The sequence below is a fragment of the Meriones unguiculatus genome, chromosome 10 (genome assembly GCF_030254825.1).
Source record: "Meriones unguiculatus strain TT.TT164.6M chromosome 10, Bangor_MerUng_6.1, whole genome shotgun sequence".
NCBI lineage: Eukaryota > Metazoa > Chordata > Mammalia > Rodentia > Muridae > Meriones > Meriones unguiculatus.
Window position 1 is genome coordinate 68,312,002 of NC_083358.1, and position 15,330 is coordinate 68,327,331.

Below are 15,330 nucleotides of genomic sequence, written 5' to 3' on the forward strand. Positions count from 1 at the left end.
AGGACTGGTTGCATTGTCTTCCTCTGTGGCCTGGTAAAGTTGCTCCCCCCTTCGGGGGAGGTGCTCAAAGAGCCAGCCACTGAGTTCATGTCAGAGACAGTCCCTGTTCCCATTACTAGGGCACCCAGTTGGAGACTGAGCTGCCATGGGCTACATCTGTGCAGGGATTCTAGGTTATCTCCATACATGGTCCTTGGATGGGGTATCAGTCTCAGAAAAGACCCCTGTGCCCAGATTTTTTGGTTCTGTTGCTCCCCTTGTGGAGCTCCTGTTCCCTCCAGGTCTTTCTATCTCCCCCTTCTTTCATAAGATTCCCTGCACTCTGCCCAAAGTTTGGCTATGCATCTCAGCATATGCTTTGATACCCTGCTGGGTAGAGTCTTTCAGAGGCCCTCTGTGATAGGCTCCTGTCTCGTTCCCTGTTTTCTCCCTCTTCCAATGTCCACCTCATGAAATTTTCAGGCAAATGGTGGGATCTAGAAAAGATCATCCTGAGTGAGGTTTCCCAGAAGCAGAGAGACACACATGGTATATACTCACTTATAGACGAATATTAGACATACAATATAGGATAATCACACTAAAATCTGTACACCTAAGGAAGCTGATCAAGAAGGAGGCCCCTGGGTAAGATGCTCAATCTTCATTCAGAAAGGCAAATGAGACGGGTTTTATCTCATCAACTGGCGGGAGGCAAAGGACAGAGGAGCTCCTTGCCTGGCTCATTTTAGGGATTATTAATATTTTCAGACCATGGTTTAGGCATAGGGAAGTGGAATCACAGCGGTAAAGGCAGGGATTTGAGGGCCTGCTACACTCTACACTGTTACTTGAATAGAGTGATGCCTTCAATCAGGTTAGTCCTGGGAAGTGTCAGGCGCACCATCTGACTGGTGAGAATTGGGATTCTGGTTGACCATAGCTAGCCAGTGACCTCCATCTCCTGTTTGATTTAAGCCTCTGTGAAGAGAAATCCCTAGTCCAGTGGGAACCACAGGAGGACGTGAAAGGTGCTTGGGAAGACAGTGCTGGCATAGTGACAGCTGGGTACATGATCCTTTATAATCCCTTAAAGCACACTGCTCAGAGTTACCTCAATGACAGGTAGAAAGTGGTTATCCTACCACAATCAGGATGCCCTAAACTAAGAATGTTCGTGTGTTTTTAATCTCACATAACAAAGCTTGCAGAAACTGGTGACCAGGGCCTGAGTTTAGGGTTACTCACCGTCCTGCTTTCAGCTGGTCAGACGGCTGCCAACAGGGAGCGACTCACCCTTCCCCCTCCCCTGCACGTGAATCCAGAAAGGCACAGTGCTGTAGCTCACTGCCTGCTTGCTTTTCAGGGGAATTAGCCTCCCAGAGAGCACCCTGGCGAAGCCCCTTCATGACTTTGCACGAGAATGAGACTACCTGTGCAGCCCTAGGCCACCCCTCGCCAGGAGACGTCTGCCTCCTGCTCAGTAGCGGACCTCCACGCGCTAAGGCAGAAAGAGGAGGCTGGCAGAAAGTACCTGGGGGTGGGCAATCTTACCGTGTCCAGGACCACATTCCATACGTAGTTCTTTTAGAGGAGAAAACAAGAGCAGAATGAATAGTATAGACATCTTTAATATTTGAGCTATCATGTTATAGAAACTAATGATTTATTGAAAATTATGAAATCATAATTATGAAGCATATTTTTATTCACCCACATCCTCTCTAAGACCACCTCGCCACCACCTCTGGTCCTTACAATCTTGTCCAGGTTATTTATTAATAACCCATCAATTCCTCAATTACTCACCTTAAGGGTGCTGTTTATTTCCAGTTAAAACTAAAGATGACAATAACCGTTACAGTGGTTTCCACAGTGGTTCTAAATTTGGTCCATCTTGCTTTGATTAAGGATCTTATTAGTAATCAGAGTCTCCCCTGGGCTTTTTATCAGAGTCAGCACAAGCATGGGCTCTGGAGGAGTTATAGCTACACAGAAGCCTTGGTTCCTAAGAGAACTGAGTTTGGGTCCTAACTGTACCTATAGAAGTTCTGTGACTCTGGTTGCAAAATTCCTCCCCTGTAAAATAAGGCTAGAGTAGTCCCAGGCTCCCGTGCCACTGTAGCAGTTAAAGGGAGTACGTGCTTACAAACTGTTCAGCCTAGAGCATAGAAATTGTTCAGTGGCCATTGCCATTTATAATAATGTCATGCCAAGGAGCTTGAGGGAAGGCTTGGTGGATAAAATGCTTGCTGAGAAAGCGTAAGGACTTAGGTTGGATGCCTAGTACCTACATAAAATTCCGAGCATGGTAGTCTTTGTTTGTAATATCAGTGCTGAGGAGATAGGCAGGTAGCTCTCTGCAGGTCACTGGCCTTCCAGTCTAGCTAAATTGATGAGCGCCAGGCCAGTGAGGGACCCTATCACAGAAAGAAAGAAAGAAAGAAAGAAAGAAAGAAAGAAAGAAAGAAAGAAAGAAAGAAAGAGGGAGGGAGGGAGGGAGGGAGGGAGGGAGGGAGGGAGGGAGGGAGGGAGGGAGGGAGGAAGGAAGGAAGGAAGGAAGGAAGGAAGGAAGGAAGGAAGGAAGGAAGGAAGGGAAGCAAAGAAAGGAAGAAAGAAAGACACAAAGAAAGAAAGAGAAAAAAGAAACAAGGTAGATAGTGACCAAGAAATAATACACAATTGACCTCTGCTCTCTATAGCATGAGCATGTGTGCACACACATGCAAACACACACACACACACACACACACACACACACACACACACAAATGATACCCGCCAGTTGAACACACATGAACAGCTTGGGTGTGAAATCTGTCTTCACAGTGCCACCTATCAGGCCATGATGGAGAAACACTGAAAAGCCAGGCTTCGTCTGAGCCCAGCATAAAAAGGGCCCAGGCCTGCTACATACAGAGGGCTGCAAATAGGGCAGCCGTCAGCTCCATCTCCCTAGGACGTGAGTCTCTGCTGGCGGCTGGCACCACAGATTCTTTCGTGTGCCCCCAGACGCAGACTCCAGGCTCAGTCTTTAGAGTCCACAGAAGTTTTGTGAAGCCTGTTGGGCAGTGTTGCTGTTCAACCTGGGCCAGAACCAGTGTTCTTTAGCCCAAGCACTAGAACCACACTCTAGGCAGAGGGGGCCGTGAATATGCCCCATAGCTCTTTCCCCAGTCCAGGAGAAGGATCAGTCATATCAACCCTCAAAGAACAGTTGGAATTAGTTAAGAGCTGTGGCCGATCGTTTATCATCATGTATCATATTGTATCTCACCACAGGTTAGACGTGGGAGTCGTTTCTTCAACCTGCCTCCATGTCCTGCCTCCAGATGTGAGTAATTCATCTTCCCTGGGAAATGCTCCATGCCCGGACTTCTTCATGAGGTCTGTAGTCGGGGCTCCAGCCGCCGGGGTTCTGTGTGAGCAGGGTGTGCAGTATGTGTCACTGCTTGGAAATTCCCATGACCCTCCTCTCTCCACTTCACCAGCTCCAGTCCTGTCCTGTGAGTCATGCATTCATTCATTTCCTGTTAACTTTTACATGAAAAGCTACTTTTTCTCCTGTTGTGATTGTCATCTGGGATGCTTGCTGCCTCCATCTGCTAACGCAGGCCTAGCCCTGGATGCTTTCGGCCCCTGCACAATCTTATCCAGGACTAGAATATTTTCAGCCTCTGAGACTTAACTGTTGAATAAACTCACCCTTTCTAGTTCTTCCTGAACTCTGGCTTGCTGGCTGGATGGCTCAACTCAAGCTGTTCTGGCTCAAACTCCTCTCCTAGATGAGTGGTTAAAACTGGCTTCTCTCAGCTTCTCACTGAATTGCTCTGCTAACTTAACTGCCTTACACTAACTTCGGCAATCTGTTCTAATCTACTGGCTCCTTCTCATTCTCTGGCTCATCCTTCTTCACCTGTGTCTAGCTTGTTTTCTCTTCAACCTGTCTCTGTAAAACTGCCTTTGAAGTCCACAAGCTGAACTGCCATGAATTCAACTCTGCTGCACTGCCTCTCCACTGACTGACTCACCCAAACTGCCTGAACAGAACTGACTGGAGCTCAAGAGATCTCGTCTCCCCAGTGCTGGGATTAAAGATGTGTACCACCACACCTGGACCTAAGCTTTTCTTTACTTGAAACTTGTTCTACACCCGGCTGGCCTTGAATGCAGAGATCTGCATGCCTCGGTCTCCTGGGATTAAAGGCATCGGATTAAAATTCCTTTACCACCCACCCACCCATCCATCCATCCATCCATCCATCCATCCATCCATCCACTCATTGAATATGGATCTATCACAGGGTGTAAATTCCACCCACAAAAACATCCCTGAGTTAACCTTTTGTTATACCCAGGACTGAGAATTGCCCTTCCCAGGGTTCTCACTCAGGATTAATAGGAGTCAATGGTTAGTTCAGAGTTCTCGAGCACTTCTGGGTCCGTTAGGCATTCTTGTGGAAACTAATTGTCCACTCTGCTCATCCTGATGGCAGCATGTGAACGTTCACAGCACAACCTCAACAAAGGGGAGACAACATGGTGGAGGGACAGTCTAAGAAAAGGACATCCATGTTTCAAATGTCTGTCCATAGTGGAGGCTGTCAACGCTGGTGGACCCGAAGCTTACTGAAAGGCCTGTACATAAGCTTGAGACACCTTCATCCCTGAGATGAAGGTTTATTATTTATGGAACTGAATGGCCACAGCAGCATTTGCCTCCCCTGTGTGCTAGCCTCGGACAGCGGTCTGTCATGCTACAGCCCGTTGCCGCCACCTAGTGGTAAATTTGACATTTACAGACATGAAGTGAAGACCAACATGGCAACATCTTTATTTATTTTTATGGTTCTTTTCTTTTTAAATTTTTTATTTATTACAATTTATTCACTTTGTGTTCCAGCTATAGCCCCCTCCCTAGACCCCTCCTAATCCCACCGTCCCTCCCTCTTCTCCTCCCATGCTCCTCCCCCAGTCCACTGATAGGGGAAGTCCTCCTCCCCTTCCATCTGACCCTAGTCTATCAAGTCTCATCAGGACTGGTTACATTGTCTTCCTCTGTGGCCTGGTAAGGCTGCTCTCGCCTCAGACTGAGGTGATCAAAGAACAGGCCACTAAGATCAGAAACAGCCTCTGTTCCTCTTACTAGGGAACCCTCTAGGAGACTGAGCTGGCATGGGCTACATCTGAGCAGGGGTTCTAGGTTATCTTCCTGCATCGTCCTTGGTTGGAGTATCAGTCTCAGAAAAGACCCCTGTGCCCAGATTCTTTGGTTTTGTTGCTCTCCTTGTGGAGCTCCTGTCCCCTCCAGGTCTTTCTGTCTCCCCCTTCTTTCCTACGATTCCCTGCGCTCTTGGGCAACATCTTTAAAGCAGATATCTCCCGCTCCCGTGGGCATGAATGGCAGTGCCCCTTTCCTCTCTTTTCTATAGTCACTTATTTCTTCCCGTGCATATGTGCATTTCTGTGTGTGCACGGGTGGAGTGGGTACACGCGCACACGGAGGTGTCCTCACAATTGCTGAGGCCAGAGCTCCATGCTGGGTAATCAGCCACCTCTCCCCTTTAAATATTGCTCGAAGTCTATTTTTACTAAGTTCCCTGCAAAGATGGAGACAGAAAGTCACTATATTGTTGGTCCAAGTGATGCTCTTCCCCCCTTCTTCAGGTGGCAGATGTATGCAGCCAAAACCCATAGCGAATGGACGAATGTATGTACTTGCTCAAAACATGCAGCCTAAAGACGGAGGCGATGACTGAGGACTCAAGGCCAGTCGCTGGAACAGTGCCAGCTTTGAGCCCGGTGGCATTCCTGGGCAACCACCATGCAGCCAGCCGGTCCTGTGGAGGTTGGGGGAGGCAGTGAACCTGCTGTGCTGGATGGCGATTCGCAGCAGGCATGGAGGAACACAGCCTGCAAGGACGCTTTATTTTTAGTCGCAAGGTCTCACGGAAACGAGAGCTCACAGACTGTCTAGATCCTCCCTTCTTCTGCCAGCCCTGAAGGCAGGCTCTTCAGCACCTCACTGCTTAGGTGGGTGCTGGGGACCCAAACTTACCTCCTCACACTTGTGTGGCAAACACCATACCAATGGAGCCATCGCCCCAACTAGCCACAAGTCAAAAGCAAATGAGGACTCTAACTCCTCAGATCTGTGAAGTGTCCTGCATGGATGTGCATGGGGAGGAGAAAGGTGACTAAATCAACCTGTGAAGAACGGCTCTTTTCTCAGTGAAGGGAGACCCATTAGCATGAGAAGAGCTGTGCAAAAATGCTCCCTGGGGATTCCCAGAAAGCAAACCAGCAGCTTGCCCTCAAGGTGGAGCAGGGGGTTGCCTGGTGGGAATGGACAGCATTGGATAGATAAGTTGGATGCATCTCCATCCTGGCGGGTCCTAACCCACAGCAAGCCACTCATTCTACCTTCTCTCACTGGAGTGCCCACCACAGACGTTTCCCCTGTGGGTTCCTTTTGCTCAGGTGAGAAACAGGCCAGGTCCCCACGGTGTGACCCTGGAAGACCTGCTCCTGTTTTCTAGGTTTCAATTATGAACACTAGAAAGCAATGCAAAGATTAGCCCTCGGGCTGGAGAGATGGCTCAGTGGTTAAGAGCACTGATTGCTCTTCCAGAGGACTCGGGTTCAACTCCCTGCACCCACATGGAGGCTCACAACTGTCGGTAACTCCAAGGGCTGCCACCCTCACACAGACACACATGCAGGCTACACAGCAATGCACATCAAATAAAAATAAATAAATTATGAATGAAAAACATTAGCCCTACTAAGTTCATATGCATGTGCTCTAACCTGGCTAAACTCTACAGCCCCTCTGTTGAGACCCACTAAAGTGGGACTTAGTTCTTAGCATAGCTGTAGCTCTTCTGTATACACCTGCTGTCGCCTTTAGCATAGCAGAAGCCATTTTGCTTCCAAGTGTGCATTTTGATCATAAGGTGAAATTAAGTTCAAGTTCTCAGGCCCTACATGCCTGAGACCAGGATAAACTTCAACTCTTGCTGTTTAGAATAAAACAACAGATGATAAATGGCTGTTCTGCTTGAATTATAGATAAATGTATGCTCTGTTAGACTTAAGATTGCAACATTCTGCTATGTTCCTTACTCCCAGAAAGCTGGAAATTCCCCAAGGGCCCCCCTACCCTAACTCCCAGCCAATCAGCTTAAAGGGCTTTGTCTAGCTATCTAGACACAATACAATACACTTGGAACAAAATCGATTAGCTGGTCAAAATGATGTAATGCCGCCACTCCCTCCCTCCCCATTGCCTCCTACATCTGGTTACCTGGTTGTTGCCTGGTTATGGTTTTTATATATAAAAGCCTTAGAAACAGACTGGTGTCATAGTCTGGCTCCAGAGCCCAGATTATGTCCCTGACCTGTCAGTCTTTGTCCAGTGTTCAGTAAACTTGCATCAGTCTGAGTATTGTGTTCAAGTGGTCAGTGTGCAGCTATTCCTGAATCCATAACACATGTTTGCATGAGTGGAAGACAGACTCACACACACACACACACACACATACACTTTTGTTAAGAGATTTATGACCCTGCAGTCACCTTGAAGAGTTACCCTTTCCTCCAAAACAGATGTGCTCCAATTCCCTGGAGCCTATCTACTGTGGGTTTATTTGGTAAAGGGTGTTCACAGACACAATTAAATCGTGTGATCAGATCATCCAATCTTGCCAGCTAAATCCAAAATTCAAGGACAAGTATCCTAGAAAGAAACTCAAAGATGGCAGCCACAGGGACAGAGGGGAAGCCTCACAGAAACAGAGACAGTCAGTAATGTCATCAGCTGAGAAAGCCAAGGCACATCCAGAATGAAAAGCCAGCCAGGCCAGACTCTGCTCAGGCCTGTGGAGGTTGTGTGATCCTCCACGTAGGTTTGAGACTGCGGCCTCAGAACACTCAGTACACACCTGTGGGTTTATAAGTTACTAACTTGAAAAGATTTGTCAGCGGGACCACAGGAAACAAACACACGCCTAATTTTTACATTCCATAGCTGGTTCTGAATTATTGAACATGCCAAGGACTGTTGCTATGACAGAGTATAATTATAGCATGTGCAAGGCCCTGCATGCAGGCCCCAGAACTTCAGAGACATTTGTGTTTGCTGTGGCTGTAGCTCGGATGCAGAACACTATTCCAGCTTGTACAAGGACCTGTTTGAGCCCCAGGACCACAACCAAAATAGAACACAATGGGATATGCACACAAAGCAAAACAAAACAAAACAAAACAAACATACAAACAAAATAAAACAAAACCAGACAGTGCTTATAGCGAATGATTAGAAAATGACCTAAAATTAGTGGGGGAGATAGAAAGAGAGGGGACTATGGTTTCTATGAGCTTAAAATAATGTGCCGAACTTTTTAGCCAAGCGTTGTGACCCACACCTGTAATCACAGCATGCAGAGGGCTCATCCAAAGTTGGAGGCCAGTTTGATCTACACAGCAAGTTCCATGCCAGCCAAAGCTATCTAATGAGACCCCGTCTCAGAGAAAAAAAAAAATTAGATAATCTCAACACACACACACACACTTCCATTCATCAAAACATCAAATGTAATAAATGTGAGCTGGTAGGTATGTTAATTGTCCTGAAATCATTATTTTATACAGTGTGTCAGTGCAGCCCTGTGTGCCCTGTAAAAACATCAAATTACATCAACTAAAATATTATCCAAAGTGGGATGGTCCAAGTATAAGAACTTCCACAAAAGAAATTTTCTAGCAAATCTATGAGAAAAATCTGTGTGCATGGAGGTTGTGTGTTCTGTTTGGCTTATTCTCTGTGTCCCAGCTTAGCCCTCTGCACCCTTCCTCACTTGGTTTTCTCTCCCCTCCCAGGAAATCATTTTCTTGAATTTTATGTTTTTCTTAGTTGATTCATACATGTATGTGTTTGCAAATAATTTTACAAACAGTTTTATTGTATTTCTTTTAAAATTCTCATAAGCTCTTCAACTTATTTTCTACATTATTTTTTTTCAAATGCATTCATGTTAAACATGTAATTGATGTAGTTTTATTGTACCTTATGTCTCGTATGATAGATTTGTCTGTTAAGAAACGATCATGTCTGCGAATTGTCTTACACGAATGACTTTGTGTATGAGTGTGAACGTTGGAGCTAGGGTGGAGTTTCTGGGCTTTCACTGACTGTACAGTTACAATTCTAGTAACGGTAGATGTGAGTCCCCATCATCTACATACACTCGGTGTTAATACATAGTTTCAGTTTGTCTGATGCCAATCACTAATGACGACCTAATTATTCTACATCTGCATAATTTTGCTTTTGTAAGATTTCTATTCAAAAATTTTTTTCCATTTTCTTATTGTAATGGGGCAGTAGCCCTTAGCAGGCTCCCAGACCTAAGCCTGACTGACTCCATGATGAAAAAACCATTCAAGCTGTCACACTCAGCACTTAGACAGCACCATATGCCAAAACCAAAACAAAGACCTAACCCAGCAAAGCCCATAATCCTGGGAAGGGGGCTAAATGTACTGACCTTGCTTTTTGGCTTCTGTAGTTCTGCTTCTTGATAACTGTTCATGTTAACTGAAGTATGTCAACCCAGGACATGATTTTCTTTGCTTAAAAGCTCACACTGAGAAAGGCTCAGGGCTACACTGGGATCCCGACGCCCAGTGTAGTCATCAACCTGCTAATGAAAACTTTCTATTGGCTTAAACCCATGTCTGAGCAGCCTTCTCTGGTGAATGCCCCCCCCCCCCCCCGACTCTATTGAATTTTTATGTTATGTATATAAACATCCTTAACCTAGTTATATATCAGCCAGTTTCCTGTTGTTACAATAAAATGTAGGAGACCAACTAACTTACAAAGAAAAGAGGTGTGTTCAGCTCCAGTTTGGGAGGTTGACTGTTGGAACAGTATGTTGCCAATTCTCTGAAGATCTCACAGCAAATGTTATAATGGTTGAGGAGGTGAGAAGGGTGAGAGGGAGCAAGCACATTGAAAGATAGTGAACAGTAAAGAAAGAGTTAAAGTGCAGTTTCTGAGGAGCTCAGAAACACACGAGCTGCCTTTCTTGCCTTTAGTTTTCTCAGATAATCTTTTAAAATTCACTAGTCAACTGCGATAAACTTATTAGAAGTCCTAGGAACTTCACACATTTTGTTGTTGTTGTTGTTTTGGTTTTTCAGATAGGATCTCACTTTGTAAGCCTGGCTTTGAACTCACATCAGTCGTTTTGTTTAAGTCTCCCAAATTCTGGGATTATAGGATTGGGTCACCATGCCCAGACTCTTCATTCTTTTCTCTCTCTCTCTCTCTCTCTCTCTCTCTCTCTCAATCTCTCTCTCTCTCTCTTTCTCTCTCTCTCACCCTCCTTATTTTTAAATATGCATACAAAATAATGAATTTCACTGTGGCATTTTTTATACACATTGTTTTTGTTGATTTATTTCCCACCATCTCTTTCCCACCACTCCCCTCACCTCTCCTTCTGACCCCCTTCCTTTCTCAACTACCCCTCCTTTCCTTTTAGAGGAACTCTATCGCCCTCTTCTCCTCAACCCTCCCTTAAGGCTAGGGATACCCCTCCTCTTCCCATCTCTGAATATCATGTGGTAGTATTCATTCGCAGTGACTGGGAGGCCTTCCCATCATCCCCCACCATTGCACCATCTCTGTTCAGTGAGCTGTTGATGTCACATAGCATTCCGTTAAGCGGAACTGTGGGAGTCATTGATTAGTGTGCGCTGTGCTCCACCCCCTCCCCCCGCCTTTTTTCTCTTCTCCTTTGATCCACAGACCTCTACCTAGGTCTGAAATTGGGCAGAGATGCTTTCTGCTACATAGTGACACTGCAACTGGAGGCCGGACAGCAATAGCGGCACTAGCCGCCCGAGAGCAATGGCGGCTACAAGGTTCTGGAACTCAGATTTCCCAGAATGCTATTCAGTTGCTAAGTATCTCCTGACAACCAGGGAGTTACCTCAACTCTTTGAAGTGAGAGTGGGAGAAACTGAAGGGACACAGCTGTGCTCTTTTGAAGGCATTAGACGTCGGTTGCATCCACCAGTATAATCTCCTTAGCTTAAGTCGGAGACTTAAGGAAAATAACAGAAATTCAGTGGAGACCCAATATGAGGTTGGAAGGGCATCCACTGATTTATCTGCTTTAAAAACTGTCCTCAGGTATAATTTTCTATTCATCTTTGGAATAATTTGCTAATCTTTTAGTTCTGTTTACTTATGACCTTCAAATATACTTTTTAAGACATACAAAAACCAAGTAAGTCGCTCTGAGGAAAAAGGATAGTCTTTTAAAGTCAGCCACTCATTTTGCGGGGCTCATACTGACAACACTGTGCTAATTCATAAAGACACTTATTCGGCGGAAAGATCGCTAGCACATTCAACGGCAATTGTCGAGTTTATGCCACGTGGTGGGTGTGTGCACGCAGCGGGAGAACAAAGATGAAAAGCCCAGGCTAGGTCAAGGCCTGATGATTGGAAGGAATAGTGAAGAAGTGGAATGTTTAAAAACAAAAAGGAGGAAGTGGTAGGTGCTATGACGAGTGCTCTAAAGAAGAAAATGGTTAGAAAGTGACAGAGGCTGCGGTCAGAATGGGAACTACTATAAGGAGGGATTGGGACATCATTTGGAGAAAGTGTGTACACAGAAAAGTTCATCCAGGAAGGGAAGACGCCATGGGGACGGCTTTGGAGTGTTCCGGGCCGGAAGAGTGGGAGAGCAGTGTTCATGTTTCCAGTAACAGCTGTACAAAATGTTCACCTCACGAGACTTTCAGCTGTTCATTACTCGTTTTCTTTTTCGTTACTGTGTTCTCTTTGTAAGCACATGTTCTATGCATGTACTATTTTGAATGTAAGGCTATCACTATTTATGCAAATGGTCAGGGCATTTTTCTGAGTAACATTAACTTGTTCTTTTCAATCTTTCTCTTTGGAAGATTGTATTTCCCATATGCCAAAAAAATTAATAATTTACTAATATATGGGTAGCTTTAAGAGACTACAAGAAATGTTGCTTTCATAAGCATATCTGAGTCTTTAAAAAATTTATTTTTTATGTATTTATTTATTTATTATGATTACAATTTATTTACTTTGTATCCCAGCTGTAGACCCCTCCTCCCAATCCCACCCTCCCTCCCCTTGTCCCCCTAGGCCCCTCCCCTAGTCCACTGATAGAGGAGGACCTCCTCCCCTTCTATCTGACCCTAGCCTATCAGCTCTCGTCAGCACTGTCTGCATTGTCTTCCTCTGTGGCCTGGTAAGGCTGCTCCCCCATCAGGGGGAGGTGATCAAAGAGCCAGCTACTGAGTTCATGTCAGAGACAGCCCCTGCTCCCCTTACTAGGGCACCCACTTGGAAACTGAGCAGCCTTTGGGCTACATCTGAGAAGGGGGATCTAGGTCCTCTCCACGCATGGTCCTTGGTTGGATTCTATATGTATCAGTCTCTGCAGCCCCCCCTGGGCCCAGGTATTTTGGCTCTGTTGGCCTCCTTGTGGGGCTCCTGATCAAACTGACTTTTGAATTTTGCCTGAATATATGGGTGTGCATCACATATGTGCAGTACCATGGAAGCCAGATGGCTTTAGATAACCGGAAGTTGGAATTATAGACAGTTTGAGCTGCTCAGTGTAGGTCCTGAGAAATGAGTCTGAGTCCTCAGCAAGAGCAGCAAGTGCTCTTAACTGCTGAGTCATCTCCCCAGCTGTAGTTTTTAGAATGATGAATGCGATGTGCAATTAAATTCCTCACACGTGCGCTTCACATCTCCTTTTCGAAGTGATAGCACTGTGAGCATCACTAAGTAGAGCTATCTTCTCTCAGGAAATCTCTTGAGTGGACGTCTTCGGCAGGTTTTATCATATGTAGTTAGCAAGGTAAGAGCTGGGATGTTTACTAAAAATTGCTTAATCTTATTTTAATAGAAATTAGTACAAAATGACATAAGTTCTAGGCCACTCTCTATTGCTTGTGCTAACTTGATTGATCTGACTGGACTTACAGCCATGGGTGCCATTTTTGCATGCCACAGTCACTGACACTACAGTTGAGTTGGTAGTTTTTAGTATTTGCTTCCCCATGGTTTGAGGTATAGGCTCCTGTGATGAGAACATGGCTTCTGTATGACCATGTGACACAGGATCAAAGCTTGGGAATTGTTTCCTATAGCATGCCTATGAAGTACTGGAAATGAATGTGTGGCTCCCCCTCGCTTCCATTACGCATCACAAGATTCTATATGTTACTGGCTGATTAACTCATGGTTTACATGTAGAAATGATCATGACTTTGCTTAAGGATTTCATCTCTGGTAGACGTCAGTCAGCTTAGCACTAACAAATATCTCTAATATTTAGATCAGCAAAAAGATTTAGTCTCTTTATTGGAAATCAATGTCATTTCTGATGCTCCAATAAAGATATTTGTTCAATAATTAAGTAATTTATTTCTTGGTCTCCACTTCTATTAATCTCTTATTTTAAAAAATATGCTCAGGGCTAGAGCAAGGGCTCAGCAGTTAAGCACACTTGTTCTTTCAGAGGACCTAGATTCAGTTCCCAGCAATCACATGGTGGCTCACGACTGTCTGTAATTCCAGTCCCAGGGGATCAGATACCATCTTCTGGCCTCTAAGGCGTGGAATGTACATGGGACACATACATACATGCAAGAAAAATACCTATATACATAAGATAATAAATGTTTAAAATTTAAGTATTTTAAATGTATGGGATATGATGATAAACAATACTTTAATTTCTTCTGAGTTTATAATTATTAAGAAGTTATCATTCACACTCATCTGCATTAAAATAAAACTCTAAAAGAAAAAAATGTTCTTCTAAACCAATTCACAGGAGGCAAAGAGTAATCTGCCATACTGAAGTCAGCATGAGCATGAGGGGGAAAAGTGTGGGCCATTAGTAGGATAAATGAGCATGGTTTTGCTTTTTTTCTGGTTTAAGTTAGCTTGATTTTTTTTCCATTAGTTCACTTACTAAAAGAATTTGCAGTACTGCTTCAGTTTATTAATCAACTGCATTTCTAACAATGTAAATTTATATTGGACTTTCAAAGAACATGGTCATATCCATTAAGTGGATATATAAACAAAATACCATAAGCAGGGCAAGTTATAAACAACAGAGAGTTATCTTCTCATGCTTCTGGCTGCAAAGTCTAACATGAAAATACCAGTAGATTCACAGGTTGGTAAGTAAGAGCTGTCTCCCGCATAGGGACAGGTCTTCTCAGCATATGTATGGTAAGGCAGCTCTCTGGGACTTTTTCTATAAGGCACTAACTTCATCCTTTGGGGACTCCACCCTCATGACCTAAATACCTTCCAAAGGCTCCATCTTCTAATTATCATGTTGATGATTATACATCAACAAAATTTTGTGGGGCACCAGACTTCCATGGATAGCTTATATCTTTGTAAAATTTTAGTGATCTATCCGAACAACATATTTGCAAGCTTTCTTCACTCTCTAAACACTCATCACACAGGACGTGACCTCTGACCAACCCTCTCAAACAAAAGCTACAGCATTTCTTTAGGAAGAGTGAGAAGAATCCCAGACCCTCCGGAGGTTTATTAGTTGGCTTTCTTATACAGACCAGAACTGTCTACCAGGGAATGGTAGCATCCACAGAGGACGGCATTCTATTATGACAAAAGCAACCATGATAATCCCCTCCCAGACTGCCCACAGGCCAGCTGCATCAACGGAGACTCCCTTTCTCAAGTGACTATGCTGCATAAGCTGAGAGTTAAAGCTAACTAAAACACACACACACACACACACACACACACACACACACACCCCAAAATGAGATTCTTGAAAGTCATGTTTTCTGGTAACAAGGCTGGTAATTTGTACATCATGCAGTCTAGACATATACCCTGAAAAGCTTGGACATACTGCCATAGTAGAAAAAGATAACAATATGGACTGGTGAGATGACTCAATGGTAGAAGTACTTCCTATATGGGCTTAATGATCTGAGATGGAGCCCCTCATCCAAGGTGGAAGGAAAGTACCCACTTGTGCTCTGTACCCACATGCACACTGCAGCATGAACGAGCCCGCTCTCAAAAACACACATACACACTACTAGCAAATGAATATATGAAAGGTTCCAATAAACTAGAAATACTCAGCAAACATCCTGTTGAAGTTCCATTAGCTCCACGTGTTTGATACTACATGTTATTTTCATGGGGAGGGAGGAATGACAAGAAAAATGTCTCTTTGCCAGTTCTGGTATGATAAATGAGGTTCCCATAGGACATGGAAAATA

At 44.6% G+C, this 15,330-nt stretch overlaps 1 protein-coding gene across 1 annotated transcript in view; it reads right to left on the reverse strand.

The window, feature by feature from the left end:
• Positions 1 to 3,381, reverse strand: part of Adh7 (alcohol dehydrogenase 7 (class IV), mu or sigma polypeptide) — a 48,778-nt gene extending 45,397 nt beyond the window's left edge. Inside the window, exon 1 of the mRNA XM_060392643.1 lies at positions 3,257 to 3,381. The gene's annotated coding sequence lies outside the window, so the exon portion shown is untranslated. The remainder of the gene's footprint in view (positions 1 to 3,256) is intronic.
• Positions 3,382 to 15,330: the final 11,949 nt, after the last annotated feature.